This window comes from Lissotriton vulgaris, chromosome 1_1 (assembly GCF_964263255.1).
Source record: "Lissotriton vulgaris chromosome 1_1, aLisVul1.2, whole genome shotgun sequence".
In the NCBI taxonomy this organism is placed as follows: Eukaryota; Metazoa; Chordata; class Amphibia; order Caudata; family Salamandridae; genus Lissotriton; species Lissotriton vulgaris.
The window spans coordinates 1,114,518,396-1,114,539,246 of NC_141685.1; the positions used below are offsets into that span (position 1 = coordinate 1,114,518,396).

A 20,851-nucleotide genomic window follows, 5' to 3' on the forward strand; every position below is an offset into this window, starting at 1 on the left:
TTTGTATTTGTGTATGGTTTTGAGGTTCACATCATAGAAATTGCTTAAATTGCTTAGGCCGGGGGTACTCTGCTTCCAATTATGACTCGGTGGCAGTCCTGAATTCCAGCAATGATTCAATGGGGTTCCACATAAGTGAAAAGGTTAAAAACCATTGTTCTATCTAGTTCATCATGTCCTTACATTTTAAATACTCACAGACTTCAAATTTATTTTTAAAAAACGATTAACTTCTAGATTTAAATTTGAGGTAAGGTAAAATTACATTTGACCACAGATTACAGTATTACAAATGGGATTAGGGCTATAAATATTGCTGCGATTATAATCATGCAGGAAACTCTGCCTATTAAAATACATTTTAACCAGTTCTTCATTTGTAATGTAGACTAATTAAAAGGTATGTCATTTGGATTAAGCACTAAAGGTGTCATTATCACAGCTTTTACTTTATTAAATAGAAAAAGATTTCCTATATCATCATTCAACTCAGAGCACATCAAGGCAAAAATAGTATTGTGTCACATAGTTTTTAGTGGCCAACTGCCTTGGTCACAACTTTTCAGAATAAAGAGTTCAGACCCGCGCTATTTTTTTCTAATGAACCAGTGAAGCCCACAGTCTTTATCACTGGTTTGTCACCATAGACAGCTCAATCTTGCTCTATTAAGCATACACTTTCTCACAAGCAAAAGTTGAGGATCATCACTCTTCTACAGTGGGACCACAAATCTTCTGCTCAATCAAATGCTGTACCCAAGGGAGCCAACATTTGAACAGAGCCAACGCACTTCTCTCAGTAGTGCTTTTTAAAGATCCTTTTCAGTTTCTTACATGAGGTGTCACACAAGAACTGTCAAGCCAGACCTAAAAAGTAGCCATCAACTTTGCAATATGTCTGTATTTTTGCCTTAGGCTTTCTTGCCTATTTTAAAGAAACATTAGCAACGGGCAGTAGCAGATTCTTTTTAGCTGCACTTCCATCGTCTGTACAGCAAGTATTACAGGGCTTAAATCTGATGCAGATCCTTCATTTAATTTTAATATCCACCTCATGTCAAGAAGCAGGCATTGTCGCACAGGCACTCCTAAATGCAGACAATATCTTATCTCTCCTCTCCCGACAATTCCCACTGTGCCTGTCTTTGTGTGCCATATGACAAAACTTCAGAAATCGACCCTGTGACCAGTAATAAAAGTCCTCTAAGAACCCAATTACATACTAGAACACCTGACTCTATATTGCAACCTGCCTTGCCCTGTTCCTTTAATGATCATACTACAGGAACCCTTATATAAACATTTATAATAATGGGACTTATCTCATCTCAGATTTTACAACCTGATCTACAAATGTAAATGCAAAGCAAAACTAACATATTGATGCAATACATTATTTTTCAGGCAAGCTAAGTGTTGAAAAGGAACTAGGGGAGTACCAGCCTAGAGTGTATCAAATGTATAGCTTTGTATGCATTTAACATTAGTTTTTTTTTCTTTTCTTTTCCTGGTGAATGTATAATTTTAACTCATCCCAATTCCTCTATGTCTCTTTTCAATACATTTGCTTTCATACAGTATCAAATGTTTTTATACAGTTTAGTTCTGCCCTTAAAAATTAATATAGACAGCTATCTGGGAACATTTTCTAAAAGCATGTAACAACACGCACTGAATGTCAGAATCTCTAACAGCAGAAGCCTAGTAATTGTTAATGAAACTTGGTTCTGTATATTGCGTTTACGCATCCCTGATAAAAAATCATCAAATGTGCATTTGAGAAAACAATTTTCACACAGTATAACTACTCTCAAAGAGTTTTACAAACAGGGCATATAACCAGCATGTGTTAAAAAGATACTGTTTCCTGAAACCAGAAACACCTGCAATCCTCCAGCTCGTTAGCAAATTTACTAATTCTTTACAGAAATAATATTGACATATTAGAGGGAAAAAAATTATATTTCAAATAAATGTTATTACTTATGGTCTTGCATCCCGCTTATTTACCAGTTTCAATTCACTATCAGGCTCATGTGGTAAGTAAGATCAAAATAAAAGTCCTACATACCTACGGCCCAACGGGAGAGAAGACATCCTGGTTTAATGTGCTGTTGTCTTAGTCGCTGTCTCTTATGACAGATTGTGTGACAAAAATAAAGCAGATGTGTATTCAATTTTACTAGGTAAGCGCCAGTTTCAAATGAGATTTGGATCCAATATGGGAGAGAGTGAGGGGTGCAACAGGCCTTCAACAACAGCGTGGTTAACCAGAAAGCAAAGTTCCTGCGTCCTAAGAGGCATGGCGGGTGTTGTGTGAATGGATTACATGCTCTATTGGAGTCAGGTAGTCTTGAGGGCACATAGTTGTGCTTTTCCAGATGACAGCAAGTATTGGCTGTCTTGTTCTGTACAAAGGAGCTGGAAGTAGGGGTGGTGCAAAACCCCAAAATAACTATGCTTGCAGGGCGTAGCTTGGTCAGTAAGACTGGGGGTAGCGAGCTTCAGATTTCCTAATAATCACACCCGAATATCATAGTACAACACATTATCTGAGAAACAGGACAAGAGGAGGGCTTAAGAGGCAGTGGAATAATCACACCCGAATATCATAGTACAACACATTATCTGAGAAACAGGACAAGAGGAGGGCTTAAAAGGCAGTGGAAAGGGAGAGTAGTGCGGATTGTTAGCGGCACTTAAAACAAAATATTTTGTAAAATAACCAACATTTTTTATTTAAACTTCAAAACAGAGAGGATAGAGTGTCTGTGTGTGTTTTAGTCTATTGGTGCATTTAAAACTTCTAGGTGAAATCCGACAGACACCTCACTATACTCAATTATTTACCAGATAATACATTTATTAGGGGGTTCCCAAACACCTCTCCTGAATCTACGCCCCTGCATGCTTGAGTTCGAAAAGTGAATGAGCAATTAAGATGTCTTTAAATTTTGTTTTTATCTTGTCGAATTTGCTGTGAGTTCAAAGATGGAGGTGAAATGCCAGGCTATGTTTTCTGGCAAGTTACTACTACAGCTCATTCTTTTAGCATGGCATTGTTGTTTACTTTTCTTTCTCAGACAGCAAAGTGAGAGGATTTTTAAAGTGAACTGGTTAACAATCTTGCTGGGGCACAGGGAGTTTAAACAAAAAAGCTGCAGGATGCTAATTTTTTTCTAACGCACAAAATGTAAAAATCTGTAAATGAGTTGTACAAATATATCAACAAAGCACAAACGATACACATTTTTCTTATAATTCTGAAGTGTGATTACAACAAAGATTTTGATCGAACATGTAATGGCGGCTAGGGGGCCTGTTTGTTGCACAAACCATGTGTGTTATATTGATTTCAATACAACAATCAAAAGTAGCCCACCTCAAAATGGTTCGCCACCAATTTGAACCATAGATTCTGCAAGTTTTTAATTTTATTTATTTTTTTAAACGCACAAGCGGAGAGGCAACTTTAAAGCAAACAATATATATCGGTCAAATGCTATTTGTATCTCAAAAAGATTAAATCGAGAGGTGCTGTCCTTGGTTTATGCTATTTTTTATTCAAATATCACTTTATTGTTGAGTAAAGAACTTCGTGCAACCAACAAGTTTAGCCAGTTATGAGCTTCTTCAGGGCATCTAAACAATGTGTAGTTATCTTCTATCTTTAGCACAGATATTCCCAAAGGAGTCGTCCATCATGTAAACTTAATTTCCATATGTCGATCCTCTGTGGTGTGTTAACGAGCAACAGGATATTTTGTCTCGCTGTGATGCTTTCCAGTCCCTTTCTTTTTAGTTAGGTCAGTTATCCTTGACCGTGTTCTGTCATCAATGACTGGTTTATACATGTTGTTTGCTTTAAAGTTGCCTCACAGCTTGTGTGCTTAAAAAAAAGGTTTTGATAGGATTAAAACAATTCTAGACACTTTAGTGAAAATCAAATGATAAATATTCACAGAAAATAGTTTTTTTTGCATTGCATCTTTTGTGAGCTACATAGTTTTTTCAAATTGTATTGACTTTTATGGCATGGTAAAACAACCCATCAAGGCACATCTCCCATCCCAGCCCACTAAGGCCAAGCATACCACCTCACAGGACAATAAGAACAAATCTATCATAAATTACCGCACCCTCCTGTCAACCCCGAGTATTCCTACCTGGCACCCTAAATCTTTGCATATTTACGTGGACACCCACGGCTCCTCCACTTTGGCACACTAGTCTATTGTCCTTCGCCACTCTGCAGAAGTGGATGGTTATTTATGTGTCTAGTAACGTGCTATGTCTCTTTTGGCCAGAAGTGTGGCTAGACCTACTACTGTGCATTCTGCTTATGTGTCTCTATATCATCCAGGATCCCCAGAAGGGCCACCTTGGGGGTCAATTCAAGAGGTAACTTGAGGACTCCAGTGAGCTCTCATTCGATGGATCACCAATAAGGCTCAGTTACTGGGAAAGACCACACCACATGAAAGAAGTCGGCTTCTGAGGCTGCACCTCAGTGTCAGTTGGGAGATGGAAGGTTACCCGCATGCCAGAGTCTGCTGGAGTGTAATAAGTAGCATGGAGGTAGTTCAGTTTTATGACACAGAGCCGTGAGGAAAAGGATTGAGTGCAGGGGCCATGCAGGCATCTTTCCAGTCCACATCATCTGGGGCATCAACCCACCACCCCACACTTACGTTTTAGGTGGGAAAACCTGTCCAGTGTATTAAGAACCAGGGATTTGTAAATTTGGGAGATCCCACCCTTCCCCATTGGGACCAGTAGGAGCTTTGACTCTAAAGGGCTGAATCCCGGGAGATCATGTAAAAATGTATTTATTTCTTTATGACATTTATAAAGCGCTCTATCACATAACAGGCATCCTGGCGCTGTGGATGGCCAGTGCATTGCGCATTTGAAGATATTCATGGAATGTTGTGTTAGATAAGGAGAAGTGTGATTGCCGATCTTGCCACACATCTCCCAACTACAATATCCAAATCCTGTCCCATTTGGCAACCCCTTCCAGCCGGGCGGCCTTAGAGAGCCATGTGCCTCTCAAGACCGGTATCGGCCTGGTCAGTCTTCCATTCCAGCCCATCAACCGAGATGCCTTCCTTCCACATTTGGAGGCCCACTTGGTTCAGGGGAAGGAGGTGCTTTGGGATCAATCTCCCATACAACAGATGTAAGTTGTTGGCCGAACCCAAGAGTCTCCCCACCATGTTAAACCAGTTGTTGTTTACCAATAGTTGGGCAGCACAGTAGTGTAACATAATACCCCCATGCCAAGCCCCTCCTCATAAGTTGACTGAAAGCCTTTCTCAAAGGCTATGTGGAGGTGACTGTTTGCCAACAAAAAGGCCTGCAAGGCCAAGGTCAGGCTGCTGAACCAGATGGGTGGAATGGGTAGGGGAAAATGTTGTACGGCGTACAGGAAGCAGGGAAGGACCTTAATCTGAAAGAGAGCAACTCGCCTAAGAATCCGTAGTGGAAGGGCCATCCAACGCTGAAAGTCCTCTTTAACATGAACCACAAAACGGTTTCAGATTCAGGTTCCAGGTCAGAGTGGGTTCCACACTTATAAAGACTCCCAGATAACGGGCATGGAGTCGCTAAGTATCTACCTTTGCACCCTCATCCATAGGGATCACAACAGATTTGGACCACTATGGTTGGAGGTCAGAAGTGTCTCCAAATAAGTCAAGGATGTGGAGTGCTCGCAGACCAGAGTCTTGGGGGTGCGTAGAGTAGAGGAGAATGCTGTCCGCATATAGAGTAATCCGTTCTTCATGCCCCGTCCCCCAGCTCCATCCCCAAAGCTGGGTGTAACAACAGACAAGGCAGGCCAGAGTCTCAATGGCCAAGGCAAAGAGGGTGGGAGACAGGGGGAAATCTGTCTTATTCCCCTTTGAACAGGAAAAGGCTCTGACAGCACCTAGTTAACAAAGACCCGGGCAGCTGGGGAGGCGTATAAGAGTCTTATGAAGGTCTGAAATGAGGGCCAAAACCAATTTTGAACAGTTCCACGTCTAAGAATGTCCAGTCTACAGTGTCAAATATTCCTTCAAAGACGACCAAGACCAACAATCCCAGACCAGAAAGCTCATGTCTGCAGGCCAGGGCCAAGTGTAGACGGCAGATATAGTAATTGGTGCTAGGCGACTGCATAAAGCTGCACTGGTCCACGTGAACCAAGGTAGGGAGTACTGTGAGAAGCCTGTAAGCAAGGATCTTAGTGTAGAGTTTCCACACTTTAATAAAAAAATGGGTCTATAGGAGCATCGAACATGGGTCATCCCCGGTTTGTGAATAAGGACTATCATGGCCGGGTCCAGCTCTGATTGAAATCTGGCCCGGGTCATCGCCTCTGTGTATAGGCTGTGCATGTAGCGACTCAGCAAAACACAAAACTTGTGGTACCATTCCACTGGGAGTCTGAGAGGGCATCACCAACCTCTTCTAGGGTCAGCTGGGTTTCCAGTTCAGCCCGCTGAGCGCCTGCAATCCTGGGTAAGGATATGTGAGAGAAAATTGGGTTCTGACCCTCCACAGACAGGCATGGGCATTTAAAGAGAAGCAATGATTAGCAAATGCCTCTGCAATATTCACAGTCGAAATCTTTATCTGTCCTTTGTCATCTACTATTGTAGAGATAATCCTGGACAGCAGCTCCGAGGAGGCAAGCATGAAAAGAAGCGTACCTGATTTGTCCCCAAATTCACACACCTGTTGGGTAGTCGTCCACCAACATCGGCATGCCTCACCTAGCACCAGCTGGCAGAGGGAGTTTTCATCCAGTTCTAGTTGGAAGAGCACGTTTGGGGCTGGGTTATGGATTTATTGCCTCTTGAGTGCAAGGATTTGGGGCTTGAGACGGAGCATCTGATCCCACTGTGACCTATCTTTAGCGCAGACGTGGGCTTTCGCTAGGCCCCTAATAGTCGCATTCCCCACTTGCCACAGTGTGGCCGCAGAGACAATCATGTCTATGTTTTTAGTAAGCCTCAATTTCCGAAGCTAGGAAATGAGTACACTCAGGGCTAGTCAGATACCAGGCATTAAGATGACACATCAGCCATCTGGCCACGGAGGATGGAGGTGGACGGACGAATGGTCTGAGATACCTCGGGAAGGATATTTATACTAGTGATGCACAAGGCATCCATAGAAAGATGAATACACAAAAGAGTCTTGTGGACGACAAAGGTATGGGTATTTCCTAGCACAAGAGTGTCACACCCTCCATACGACACATAGGGCCAATGTCTCGGTCCAAGCCTGGAGCAATTATGTGGATTGCAATCTCTAGGGAATTGGCTCCGCCGTCGCTTCTAAATGTACTGCCGGAACAGCATTAAAATCCCCAGCAATAACAATGACGCCCTGGGGGAAACACACTAGTACTGTGAAAAGTGCTTCCATTGCACTCTCGGTGCCTGTGGTGGCATATAAAGAATGATAAGGTTACGTTGTGTTCCTTCTAGTTGCTCTTCCAAGCCCACATATCTGCCCAAAGGGTCTAGATGGTTTGTCATGATCATCAGGGAGAAAGTTCTTCCTTAGGAGGATGGCTACTCCTCTCGAGCCTCAAGCTAAGCCAGCGTGATAAACTCTATCATAGCCATAGTGGCCCTGGAATGCACACTGGGTTCCCAGAAGATGAGTCTCTTGGAGCATAAGAACCACTAGTGCCTCTCACTTGGTATACTGAAGGACTGCTGACCCCTTAATATGGTCCAGGAGGCCATTGAGATTACAGGAAAGGAATGTGATGTAAATCATTGGGTAGGACTGTGGGGCCCTACAAAGACAGGGCCCATATAGGCCAGGTCTTGCACAGGTACACAACCTTGGAGGGAACCTCTGTGAACAGAAAGATGAGGGCATGTGGTGGGGGTGTAGTTGTGAGTGCACATGCCACAGATAAAAAAACCTGAACAGAACATGTTAAACAAGAACTAAAACCCCAGAAAAAAACGTTCTTGCCCCCAACTTCACCCACCCTATATTACCTCCCCACCCCAGAAACATCAGTCGCACTAGAAAAACTTCACAATCGAAAGAACATCCTAACAAATAGGGGTGTGTTTTCTGTGTTTTTTTCAACTAGTCGAGGAGGACGTTTTCTGAGCTGCAGCTGGGAGGGGACCCAGGTTGACAAAGATGATCCGCGTGAAGCGCACAGCTGGTCCAAGCAGACATCTCCCCATACCTATCAGGAACTTCAAAAACAGGAAGATGAGGGTTTTTTTAAAGATCCTGGCTCGCCCCCCAGCAAGTTGTCATCCCAATCAGTGGCTGGGCATGGTGCTCCCTGATCAGTATTAGAAGTGTCTGAGGAGTGAGTGTGGCGTCTTCGATTCCTCCAGGTGAGGGAGGCCTGGCGGAAGCCTGAGCCGCCAGGTGTGAACACCACCAGTTGGTCCTGCAACAGGAGCTTCTGCTCTGCTGCCCACTCATAGGCCTCCTCCAGGGAGTCAACACATTTTTGTGCAGAAGTCATGTATCAATTTTATTATGGTGAAGAATATCAACATGTAAGGAATATTCAGTGCCCTAAGTTGCTGCTTAACCTTAGTGAATGATTTGCGTTTAGTCTGTACTGCTTTGGTGTATATATGATGCTGCTACCGCTCTCCTATGTCGAAATGGCAGGCTGGAGTTTGGGGTTGCCAGGAGGTTTAAGATTAGCTTGTTATCAAATCACTAACAGACGTGCTTGTTTAGGTCTAACACTTGTAGGTTGGATACGAATATATGGGTTGATCTACACAATAAAAGAAACAGTGTTGAAAATCAACTCCAAAATTTTAATCGGTGCTATTCTGGATGTGAGAAAAAGGGATGTCTTTCCCAACCACCTAAATAAGTTATTGCTCTTCACGTGACTAGTTGAAACCCTACTTTATAAACTCTACTTGTTGCAACACCCAAGATTCGCTGTAGTAGACATCTAGGAAGGCTCTTCAAAGACGACACAGATTCATGAGACCCAGAAAAAGAATCAAATGTGCTTACCTGCAGAATACTATATGTTAGAGGGAGCAGCTGCTATTCCATATTTTGCTTACCTACCACTTTAGACAATACCAACTCTACCCAACCGGCAAACATCTTCCTCAATTTAGAATCTTCTTTGTACTTCATTTAATTATTTAACGCGTACCAACCAGGTTTATTTTCAGCCTGATTCTGCCTGTTGTTCCAGATATGATCAAGACAAACCACTACTGTTTTTGTACTGAACAAGCCTGATCTGTGTTTTTGCCAGTAATACTGGGTATTGTATTCTTTATGTCCCTGTGTGAATACTGTGGTAAGGTTATAATTCCTTGCAGTGGTACTGATAAAAACTGAAGTCGCTTGTGTTTACTTGGACCCTTGACAGAGTAATGTGTAATGGTTCGCACCTCCCCGGATCCTCCCAATCTTACCCACCCATCCTGACTGGGTTGTGCTTTGGGTGTGCTTGTCTGGTCTCTGCCGATTCTAGAAATGCGACCATTTAACACTAGGGTGACCAACCGTCCGTAAATTTCACGGACAGTCCGTAATTTCGGTCGTCTGTCCGTTGTCCGTGAAGGATTCTTTAACGGACGCCATTTGTCCGTAATTTTAACCGGCACAGCTTCCATCCACCTCCCTTCTTGACTCCGATGCTGTTGAGGTTGGGTGTAATAGACTCCGATGCAGTACCAAAGCTCAGATACCCAGCAGAGTTGGAGAGGCACAGCAGGATGGCAACCCTCACACCTTCAGCCCTTGATGAGCTGTTAAGAGGTGCTTGAAGGTGACTGAGAGAGAGGGGCTGCAGCTTCAGGAGCAGGGGCATCTATTCAGATGGAAACAGCCCTGAATGTGTCATGTCTCTGCAATTTAAAGGGGCCTCACACTTTCCCTTTCTGCCCAGGGCCCCAAACATTCTAGAACTGACCCTGATTACACTGAGGCAGCAGATGGTTCTCTTCACAGAGCTTAATTACGGTCACTAAATTGAAGAACTGAGGTTTCTTTACAAACATGCAGTCTATAATGTAATAAAATAAAGAAATGGCACAATCGCACCCACACTGATTAACAAAGTATGGAGGACAATCAGTTAAATCAGTTCTCTTGGAGTATCTCCTTTAAGTACTGTACATCACAGTGGGGGGTGGCAAAACTAACATTTTGGACAGAGAGCCTGTCTTCTCGTTGTCTTGTCCCGGAGCGGTTGAGGAGCCCTACCCCACCCTGGAAGAGACCAGGATGATACTAGAATACTGCATTCCCACCCCTGTGCCCACCCTGGTGGATCCTGTTCCCCCTCCTGTGATGGCTCCTGCCCCCCCCACCCCCAGTGATGACTCCTGTCCCCCCATGTGATAACTCCTGTCCCCCCATGTGGTGGCTCCTGCCCCCCCCCCCCCCCTCCCACCTGTGATGGCTCCTGCAGCGAGGGTGAAGTTCTTGAGGGGCCTCTTCTCAAAAAGGCTCAGCTCAAAATTAATATGAAAAGGTGGGCGAGTGAGTAAGTGAAAGGGTGACTGAATTAATAAAAAAATGAATAGATGGATAATGCGAGAGGATGGATGGATTGATGAGTGAGTGGAAGGATGGAAGAGAGAAAATGTAAATAGCTGGATGTATGGGTAGACTGGTAGCTGGATGGGTAAAAGGGTGGATGGATGAGTGAAAAGGTGAATGATGAGTGAGTGAGTGGGTGGATGAGTGAAATGATGGATGAATTGATAAGTGCAAGGGTGAGTGGATGGATGGATGAGTGAAAGGGTGAGTGGATGGATGGATGAGTGAAAGGGTGGATGTAAAAATGGATGAGTGAGTGAAAGGGAGGGTAGATGGACAAAAGGATGAATAGATGAGTGAAAGGATAAATGGATGAGAGAAAGGATAGATGAGTGATAGGGTCAATGGATGGATTCATGAGTGGATGAGTAGATGGATAGGTGTTTGGATGGAAGGAAGGATTGCTAAGTGAAAAAGCCGATGGAGAGAGAAAGGGAGTATGGATAGGTGACTGAAAGGGTGGATGGGTGGAAGGATGAGTGACTGGGTGGATGCATGAGTAACTGAAATGATGGTTGGATGGGTGAATGGGTAAATGGCTGGATGGATGGGTAGAAGAGTGGATGGATGAGTGTACAGTTGGATAGGGTGAAAGGGTGGATGGATGAGTGAAAGGATGGATGAAGGGATGGTTGAGTGAAATGATAGATGGAAGGATACATGATGGATAGGTTTGGAAATGGTTGAATATGTTTGGCTATGGCTGGACTTACTTATATACTATTGCGTGACCTCTGATGTGTCTGTAAAACTTATCCAATTGTCCTGAATTTTAACCCTTTACTCACCGTCCTGAATTTGCACCAATGCCAGTTGGTCAACCTATTTTACACCCAGCTGACAGAAACGCAAAGTTCCTTATCGTCTACTGTGAGCCATATCCCATGGGTGAGTGTAGTGACTCAATTGCTTGGTGTCCTTAAACTCTTACCATGACACCTGTGTAGCCATACTTGCTCTGTATGGGTGACCCTTACTTCTTATATTTATTGCACAGATGCTCTTGCAAGGGAGCAATGCTGCATTACGAAGCGTCCCCGTGATAGTTTAATAATAATGTATAATTTGCTTCCTCGAAATGCATAAATACTACAAATACCATAAGGCATTGAGTTGTGAAATAAAAGCAGAGGACTAAAGCAATATCAAACGTGGCATGCACAAAAACAAAGAGACAAAAATAGTTCTGGCGGATTACACACACATCCGACAAAGTGGCAACGTTAAGGCTCTACAGATTGATCACCGTACCCCGGTTTCTATAACGACCACTATCATAGACTCTAAAGTGCCCACCCTCGTATATTTTATAGTAAACCCCCCCCCTATGTGTTTATAGTGGTCCTTTCATCCATCGCCATGGTGACTCGCCCTCTGGCTTCCATAGTAACCGTCCCTTGGCCGACATCTTGTACTTCGCCGCCATTTTGTATCGCCATAACAACAGCGACTTACCCCCACCTCAGCCCACCTCCACCCCCCCGGGGGCTCGGCTCCCAGTCCCTTCACTTCCTGCTATCTCTCACCTCTCCCCGTAAGGGCTGTCTAGGCGACCCCCAAGACAGGGTTTTGGGGGGTGGGTCTCACGAGGGCGGGGCTAGATAGTCCAAGCTCCGCCTCTTCGATGGGGGGGTGGGCTCGGCTGGGGCCGGGGCGCCGCTCCCCGGCTTGTTGTTGTTGTCTCCCGTTGCCGGGCTCTGGTCGCCAGGGCTACCGTGGTTATGGCGCTCCGTCCTCACCCCGGCAACTGTTGCTACCCGCCTTCTGCGTCACAGGGGCCGCGCCGGTTTCGATTGGCCATTATTACACGTGTACCACTTTTTTTCTTCACTGTTATTGGTGCATTTTTCCGTCAGGCATTTACCTACAATTCTCATTCGTTTGTTCTAACGTCCATCATACTAAGTGAGCCATTAGCGGCTGCTGGGACGTTGCTTCCTTTTCTGCATTATCTAGATTGGCTGTTCATTATGTCATTTCTTGACTCTTCACCCTGATTTCATTTGTTGGCTGTCATTAGCTATGGAGGCTGGCCCTGGTGCCATGGAAACGCACTGACAGGTACCGCCTGCTGCTCCATGACGCAGTTGGCTACACTTGGCTGTCCTTCGGTATTAGTCGTTAGCTCTTGTTTTTCAGCGAATGTGCTTGGCTCAATGTTCAGTTAGTGCTAACTGATTGGATACGTTACGATCATTGTAAACTGGCATTGTGGGTTATGTAGTTACACTGGCTAGGGTGACCGAGAAGACAACAAGTGCCGTTTAGTGAGGAGTGGTTGAAAGACATAAAAAACAGACTTCACTTAATCGGACAACTCTTTCTTCAACCTCTTGAAGGGCATGAAAAACAAGCATTGGCAATGCCAGTCGGTCTCGCATTTGGTTATTGACTATTGGCGTTATAAATTACAACGTTTTTTACCTATGTGTTTTGATTTGGAACAGAGTGAATGAATTGAATTTATTTGTATATTGTTATGATTGTCATATGTCCCCTTACGAACACCGTACCACTGCTCCTTACGTCACTAGCTGTCATCACTGGAATGTAGACAGTGAAAAATTGTCTAGCAGACGCGACAAAGAATTTTCAATTCTATTAAGGACACGGAGGCGAGGATTATGCTTCTCTAACTCTTTACTGACATTACAGCAGCCAATAAACTTTAAACTTGCATGACCCCGGAAGGGCAACCCCCAACACTGGTCTGCACCAATCACTGTCCCTTCTCACATAATAACAGTCACTGAACACAGGAAACCTCCTCTTTCTTTGCGATTTCTTCATCAGTCCAAACCGAGACTGGAACCCAACGTGGTAACTTCTGAAACAGTTCCGAAGGGAGTAAACTTCTCCTCATAAACAGCACAACAACGCAGTCCACAGGAGTCTTTCTCAAGTCTGCTTGTGCTGATCACCTGAAACGAAAATATACATCGTAATGGCCATTCCAACACCCAGCAATACAATAAGCCATAAACATCATTCGGGTGGGTAAAATACATCACATTTCATAGTAAAATGCAAACTACATTTCTGCTAGCCCGGGTGGGATAATCCTCGCCTCCGTGTCCTTAATAGAATTGAAAATTCTTTGTCGCGTCTGCTAGACAATTTTTCATTCTATGTCAGTCCACGGAGGCTCTGATTATGCTAGTTTAAAGTGTCTCCACCACCACCGAGGCCACATCCACAATAGGCTTATGATAAAATGTCTTAAAAGTGGAGTCAGATGACCAATCTGCCGCAGTCATGATATCCTGAAGCCGGGAACCGGCACCAAAGGCCTTTGAGGCCATAGCTCCTGTAACAGAGTGTGCTCCAAATTTGGAGGTATCAATACCCGCTAGGTTCAACAACCAGGAAACCCACCTGGCCAGAGTCGCAGTGGTGACTGGGCAAAAAGGTCTCTGCAATGAAATCAACAATTGACCAAAATCATTCCTAAATTCCCTAGTACAATCCTCATATACCTTTAAACACTTTACCACACATAACTTACTGTGGTGAGGAAATGCAGGGTAAGAAATACATTTTGAATGTGTTTTAGTCCGCCTTGAAACATTAAAGGAAACTCCCGAAGGAGTGAATACTCTACCTGCCAAATTCAATGCTCGAATGTCCGATACACGTCTGCATGAAATCAAACAGAGCAAAAGTGTAAGCTTAGCGGAGAGTTGCTTTCGCGACAAACCCTCATTAGCCGGCCATGCTGACAAGAAGCGTAAGACCACTGCAACATCCCAAAGTTCAGTATACTTGGGCTGAGGGGGATTCACTAAACGGATCCCCCTGACTACCTTACACACTAGGGGATGTTCTCCGACTGGCTTGCCATCCACATGCGGGTGTCCCGCCGAAATAGCAGATCGAAAATTATTCACCGATCTATATGCCATGCCTGACCGCGCCAGTTCCGACAAGAAATCTACTATCATACGGACATCGGATGCCACCGGATCTCCCTGCCGTTCGTTACACCAACCAACCCATCGTTTCCAAGCGGATTCATAGCGCTTGTGAGTGGAAGGTGCCCACGCCTGTGACAAGAAAAAGAGAGTGTCTTGCGAAACTCCCGGCACTTGCCAACGACGCCGGAAAGTCTCCATGCCATGAGGGACAACTGATCCTGCATCACTAACGGGTGGCAAAGGCCCACCGGGTCCGTAAGAAGGTCCGGAAACGATGAGATTCGCACTGGCAATGCACACGCGAGACTCATCGTGACCGGGAACCACGCTTGTGCTCCCCAACACGGGGAGATCAAGATCACCTCCGCTTGCTGCCTCCTCACTTGAGCCAGCACCCTCGGGATCATGATAAACGGAGGAAATGCATATAGAATGCCCATCGTCCATGACTGAAGAAAGGCGTCCGAACTGATCGCCAAGGGATCCGGCCGCCAACTGTAAAACTGGGGCACTTGCCTGTTGAGCCGCGAGGCAAACAGATCTATCACGCACGGACCCCACCTGTGGTCTAATTCCCTGAAAATCCTGGGGTGCAACCTCCAGTCGCTGGCATCCCTCAGATACCGAGAATTCCAATCCGCTGTCACGTTGACAGAGCCCGGTATATACTCCGCCGTCACCGAGATCTGATGTGCCAGGCAATAATGCCAGAAGTCTTTGGCAATCTCCGCCAGGAGGCGTGATCTGGTGCCGCCTAGGCGATTTATATACCGTGTCGCGGACACATTGTCCATGCGTAGGAGAATGCAGCAGGACACTTTCTGCGGGGACAGAGTGCGAATCGCAAGAGAACCCGCTAGGAGTTCCAGGCAATTGATGTGGAGACTGAGCTCTTCGCGAGACCAGCGACCCCCCGTCTCCACTGAGCCGCAACGGGCTCCCCAGCCCCACCGGCTGGCGTCCGACTCTATCACTACCTCCGGTGTTGCAGCAAAAATGGCTCTGCCATTCCAGGCATCCATATGCTCTAACCACCAGTTCATCTCCATACGTGCCTCTGTCAACAGGGAAACCTGCTGGGCATAAGTCAATCCCTTGCGCAGATGCATCGCCTTCAACCGTTGCAGGGCCCTGTAGTGCAAAGGGCCCGGGAAAATCGCCTGGATGGAGGACGCCAAAAGGCCCACCAGGCGCGCCAAGGTCCTCAAGGAAATTGTCGGAGAGACAAGCGCTCTCCTCAATTCTTTCCTGATCGCCACCCTCTTCTTGAGAGGTAAGAGCAATTGAGCCTTCACCGAGTCGACCTGGAAGCCCAGGAACTCCATCATTTGAGAGGGAATCAAAATGGACTTTTGCGAATTTAATAGGAAACCCAACTCCTGGAGCAGATGAATCGTCCATGACAGGTGGAGCGAGACTATCTCTAGAGACCGACCCAAGATCAAGAGGTCGTCGAGGTAAATGATTAATCTCACGCCCCTTTCTCTTAACCACTGGACTACCGGGTTCATCAGCTTGGTGAAACACCAGGGAGCGGACGAGAGGCCAAAGGGCATGGTGGAATATTCGTACCACCGGTAACGCCACTGAAATTGTAGAAACCGTCGATGCGGTGGGAAAATGGGGATCGCCAGGTATGCGTCCTTCAAGTCCAGACGCACCATCCAGTCCTGTTCTAGCAGGATGTCGCGCAACAAGTGTATGCCTTCCATTTTGAAGTGCCGATACACCACCCAGGCGTTGAAGTCTCTGAGGTTTACCACTAGCCGAAAACCCTGATCCTTCTTGGGAACCACGAAGACGGTACTCACAAAGCCCTGAGCGTGTGGTGAGGTCTCCACCACCGCTCCTTTTCGGATCAATGCAAGTACCTCTTCGTCGATGAAACTTTGTTCTGGTAGGGAAAAATGTAGGGGAGCGGGTGCATGCCGCTGCGCTGGGGAGGCATAAAACTCTACGTGATACCCTTGTACTGTTTGCAACACCCAGGGATCGGACGTGAGCTCTCGCCACCTGTGAAGAAAGAGAGCCACCCTGCCTCCCACCATGTGCTCCGAAGCACAAAGAACTCGTACCTGAGTAAGAATTGTCTCCTGAGGAATTCTGTTGGCCTCGATAGTTGCCACGATAGTTGCCTCTCTGTCCTCTGCCACCACCTCCCCGATTGCGGGAGGGATAGAAATTGGGTCGCTGATTGCCTCTGCCTCGTTGCTCTGCTCCACGCGAGGTCTGGTTAAAGCCACGGCCGGCACCACGACCTCGCTGATGTCCGGCCCTATCAAAAACACCGGAGTTGAACACCTTCCGGATGTTTGTTTGCGCTTTATCCAATGCGGAGAAAGTGGCAACATATTTGCCCATGTCTCTCACGAACTTATCTCCGAAGAGCATCCCATTGGCCAGTGCCCCTGCTTCAGTGGGGGCCATCTCTACCGGCTGGGAATCGATCCTCATAAGGAAAGAGCGTCTCCGCTCCGTGGAAAGGGCTACATTAGCATTCCCCAGAAAGCACATGGCACGCTGTGTCCATTCCAAGACATCCGTCACGTTCAGTGGCGCATTCTGCTCCTTTGCCTTAACTGCGGCTTCCATAATTTTAGTGAGGGGCCCTGAGATGTCTAACAACTTATCCTGGCAGCCACGCCATGCCCTATCCAATCCCTTCTTGGGATCCTTTGCAAACTTTCTCATGAAGGCCGCCATATTGGGGTCCAATTCCGGCGTCTCCGCCACTTTTCCTACCAAAGATGGTCTAGGGCACTCGGATCTCCGAACTGATCGGCAAGGGATCCGGCCGCCAACTGTAAAACTGGGGCACTTGCCTGTTGAGCCGCGAGGCAAACAGATCTATCACGCACGGACCCCACCTGTGGTCTAATTCCCTGAAAATCCTGGGGTGCAACCTCCAGTCGCTGGCATCCCTCAGGTACCGAGAATTCCAATCCGCTGTCACGTTGACAGAGCCCGGTATATACTCCGCCGTCACCGAGATCTGATGTGCCAGGCAATAATGCCAGAAGACTTTGGCAATCTCCGCCAGGAGGCGTGATCTGGTGCCGCCTAGGCGATTTATATACCGTATCGCGGACACATTGTCCATGCGTAGGAGAATGCTACAGGACACTTTCTGCGGGGACAGAGTGCGAATTGCAAGAGAACCCGCTAGGAGTTCCAGGCAATTGATGTGGAGACTGAGCTCTTCGCGAGACCAGCGACCCCCTGTCTCCACTGAGCCGCAACGGGCTCCCCAGCCCCACCGGCTGGCGTCCGACTCTATCACTACCTCCGGTGTTGCAGCAAAAATGGCTCTGCCATTCCAGGCATCCATATGCTCTAACCACCAGTTCATCTCCGTACGTGCCTCTGTCAACAGGGAAACCTGCTGGGCATAAGTCAATCCCTTGCGCAGATGCATCGCCTTCAACCGTTGCAGGGCCCTGTAGTGCAAAGGGCCCGGGAAAATCGCCTGGATGGAGGACGCCAAAAGGCCCACCAGGCGCGCCAAGGTCCTCAAGGAAATTGTCGGAGAGACAAGCGCTCTCCTCAATTCTTTCCTGATCGCCACCCTCTTCTTGAGAGGTAAGAGCAATTGAGCCTTCACAGAGTCGACCTGGAAGCCCAGGAACTCCATCATTTGAGAGGGAATCAAAATGGACTTTTGCGAATTTAATAGGAAACCCAACTCCTGGAGCAGATGAATCGTCCATGACAGGTGGAGCGAGACTATCTCTAGAGACCGACCCAAGATCAAGAGGTCGTCGAGGTAAATGATTAATCTCACGCCCCTTTCTCTTAACCACTGGACTACTGGTTTCATCAGCTTGGTGAAACACCAGGGAGCGGACGAGAGGCCAAAGGGCATGGTGGAATATTCGTACCACCGGTAACGCCACTGAAATTGTAGAAACCGTCGATGCGGTGGGAAAATGGGGATCGCCAGGTATGCGTCCTTCAAGTCCAGACGCACCATCCAGTCCTGTTCTAGCAGGATGTCGCGCAACAAGTGTATGCCTTCCATTTTGAAGTGCCGATACACCACCCAGGCGTTGAAGTCTCTGAGGTTTAACACTAGCCGAAAACCCTGATCCTTCTTGGGAACCACGAAGACGGTACTCACAAAGCCCTGAGCGTGTGGTGAGGTCTCCACCACCGCTCCTTTTCGGATCAATGCAAGTACCTCTTCGTCGATGAAACTTTGTTCTGGTAGGGAAAAATGCAGGGGAGCGGGTGCATGCCGCTGCGCTGGGGAGGCATAAAACTCTATCTGATACCCTTGTACTGTTTGCAACACCCAGGGATCGGACGTGAGCTCTCGCCACCTGTGAAGAAAGAGAGCCACCCTGCCTCCCACCATGTGATCCGAAGCACAAAGAACTCGTACCTGAGTAAGAATTGTCTCCTGAGGAATTCTGTTGGCCTCGATAGTTGCCACGATAGTTGCCTCTCTGTCCTCTGCCACCACCTCCCCGATTGCGGGAGGGATAGAAATTGTGTCGCTGATTGCCTCTGCCTCGTTGCTCTGCTCCACGCGAGGTCTGGTTAAAGCCACGGCCGGCACCACGACCTCGATGATGTCCGGCCCTATCAAAAACACCGGAGTTGAACACCTTCCGGATGTTTGCTTGCACTTTATCCAATGCGGAGAAAGTGGCAACATATTTGCCCATGTCTCTCACAAACTTATCTCCGAAGAGCATCCCATTGGCCAGTGCCCCTGCTTCAGTGGGGGCCATCTCTGCCGGCTGGGAATCGATCCTCATAAGGAAAGAGCGTCTCCGCTCCGTGGAAAGGGCTACATTAGCATTCCCCAGAAAGCACATGGCACGCTGTGTCCATTCCAAGACATCCGTCACGTTCAGTGGCGCATTCTGCTCCTTTGCCTTAACTGCGGCTTCCATAATTTTAGTGAGGGGCCCTGAGATGTCTAACAACTTATCCTGGCAGCCACGCCATGCCCTATCCAATCCCTTCTTGGGATCCTTTGCAAACTTTCTCATGAAGGCCGCCATATTGGGGTCCAATTCCGGCGTCTCCGCCACTTTTCCTACCAAAGATGGTCTAGGGCACTCGGATCTCAAGGTGGCCCTAACGCCACCCTCAAAACCCTGACGTAAATTATTGCCCACATACTGCGCCACCTCGGAACAGGGTACCCATTCGGTAGATCTAGGATGGATAATGTTATTGGGATCAAATAACAAGGTCTTAGGGGCCTGACCGGCATCCGCCTTGCCTGCTGTGTGTTTCACCTTCCTGCTTTTCTTTCTGGAAACCACCGAATCCGCCTCCGAATCCGAAGTTTCGGGAGGGGACGGGGAAGAATCCCCCGATGTACAATTAGCCATTGAGCCATGATCCCTGATTGCATTCCTGGCCATCTGCGCCAAAACCTGTGCTGAGGGAGTAGAGGTACCACCCTTACGGGCCGATTTAAACTTTCTCTTCCCATAATTCTGCAGGGGCTTAGTAAAAGGCTTGAGAGCCTTAATTAGGGCTTTATTAACTGACCCTTGGACCTGACTGTCCAGGGCCTCCACCAAATTTTCCTCCAACTGCTCTCTTCTTGTGGCTCATATTCATCATACTCGTTATACTCGACCCATTGGTCGCCGTCCTCGGCGTAGTACGCCATGGCTTGAAAGCTGGGAGGTGTGGAGGAAGTTCACGGGGGGGGGGAGCAGCCCAGGGGTGCCTCACACACACACACACAAAAGTCACCAAAGTCCAGATAAACACAATGAGGCAAGTCTTAAAGGTGGAAGTAGACCCCTTTATAAGCACACAAAATGCTCCCCTCGAGCCTGGCTCTAATCCGGACACTCTCCGGTTAGCGTTAAATTGAGGCCAAGGATTGATGCAGGGCTGAAAACGGGACGCGCGAGGCAGTCGTCAATTTCAATTGAAAAGTCGGCACCTCGTGCTTGCGCACAGCGTATGGGGCCGACACTCGCCTGCTCCTTGTGCGCGAGGAACCCGCGTCTGCCTCCTCCTACTCCACCGCCCCCTGCCGGTCACACAGCGCTCCGCCGCATCACGCCACACGTGCGCACTCAAACATGCGGAAACCCTTTCACAACACGACAAACAATATCACTGCAAGCAATATCGGGGCAAGAACAATGAAAGCGCTGAAGCGCTACCACGAAATAAGCCCTCTTAAATGCCAATAACCATATCATAACACGAAGTAAGGTAAAAGGCACTTAACTCGCTTCTGCAGCAGCAAAGAAAGAGGAGGTTTCCTGTGTTCAGTGACTGTTATTATGTGAGAAGGGACAGTGATTGGTGCAGACCAGTGTTGGGGGTTGCCCTTCCGGGGTCATGCAAGTTTAAAGTTTATTGGCTGCTGTAATGTCAGTAAAGAGTTAGAGAAG

The 20,851-nt window shown here is 47.1% G+C and overlaps 1 protein-coding gene across 6 annotated transcripts in view; it reads right to left on the reverse strand.

Annotated features, from left to right (window-relative positions):
- Positions 1-12,351, reverse strand: part of RFX1 (regulatory factor X1) — a 646,755-nt gene extending 634,404 nt beyond the window's left edge. For 4 of the 6 annotated variants that reach the window (XM_086963652.1, XM_086963645.1, XM_086963643.1 and 1 more), the window contains exon 1: positions 12,090-12,227. The gene's annotated coding sequence lies outside the window, so the exon portion shown is untranslated. Of the gene's footprint in view, positions 1-12,089 lie in introns of all 6 variants that reach the window. The other 2 variants (XM_086963646.1, XM_086963649.1) reach the window with 2 other exon arrangements.
- Positions 12,352-20,851: the final 8,500 nt, after the last annotated feature.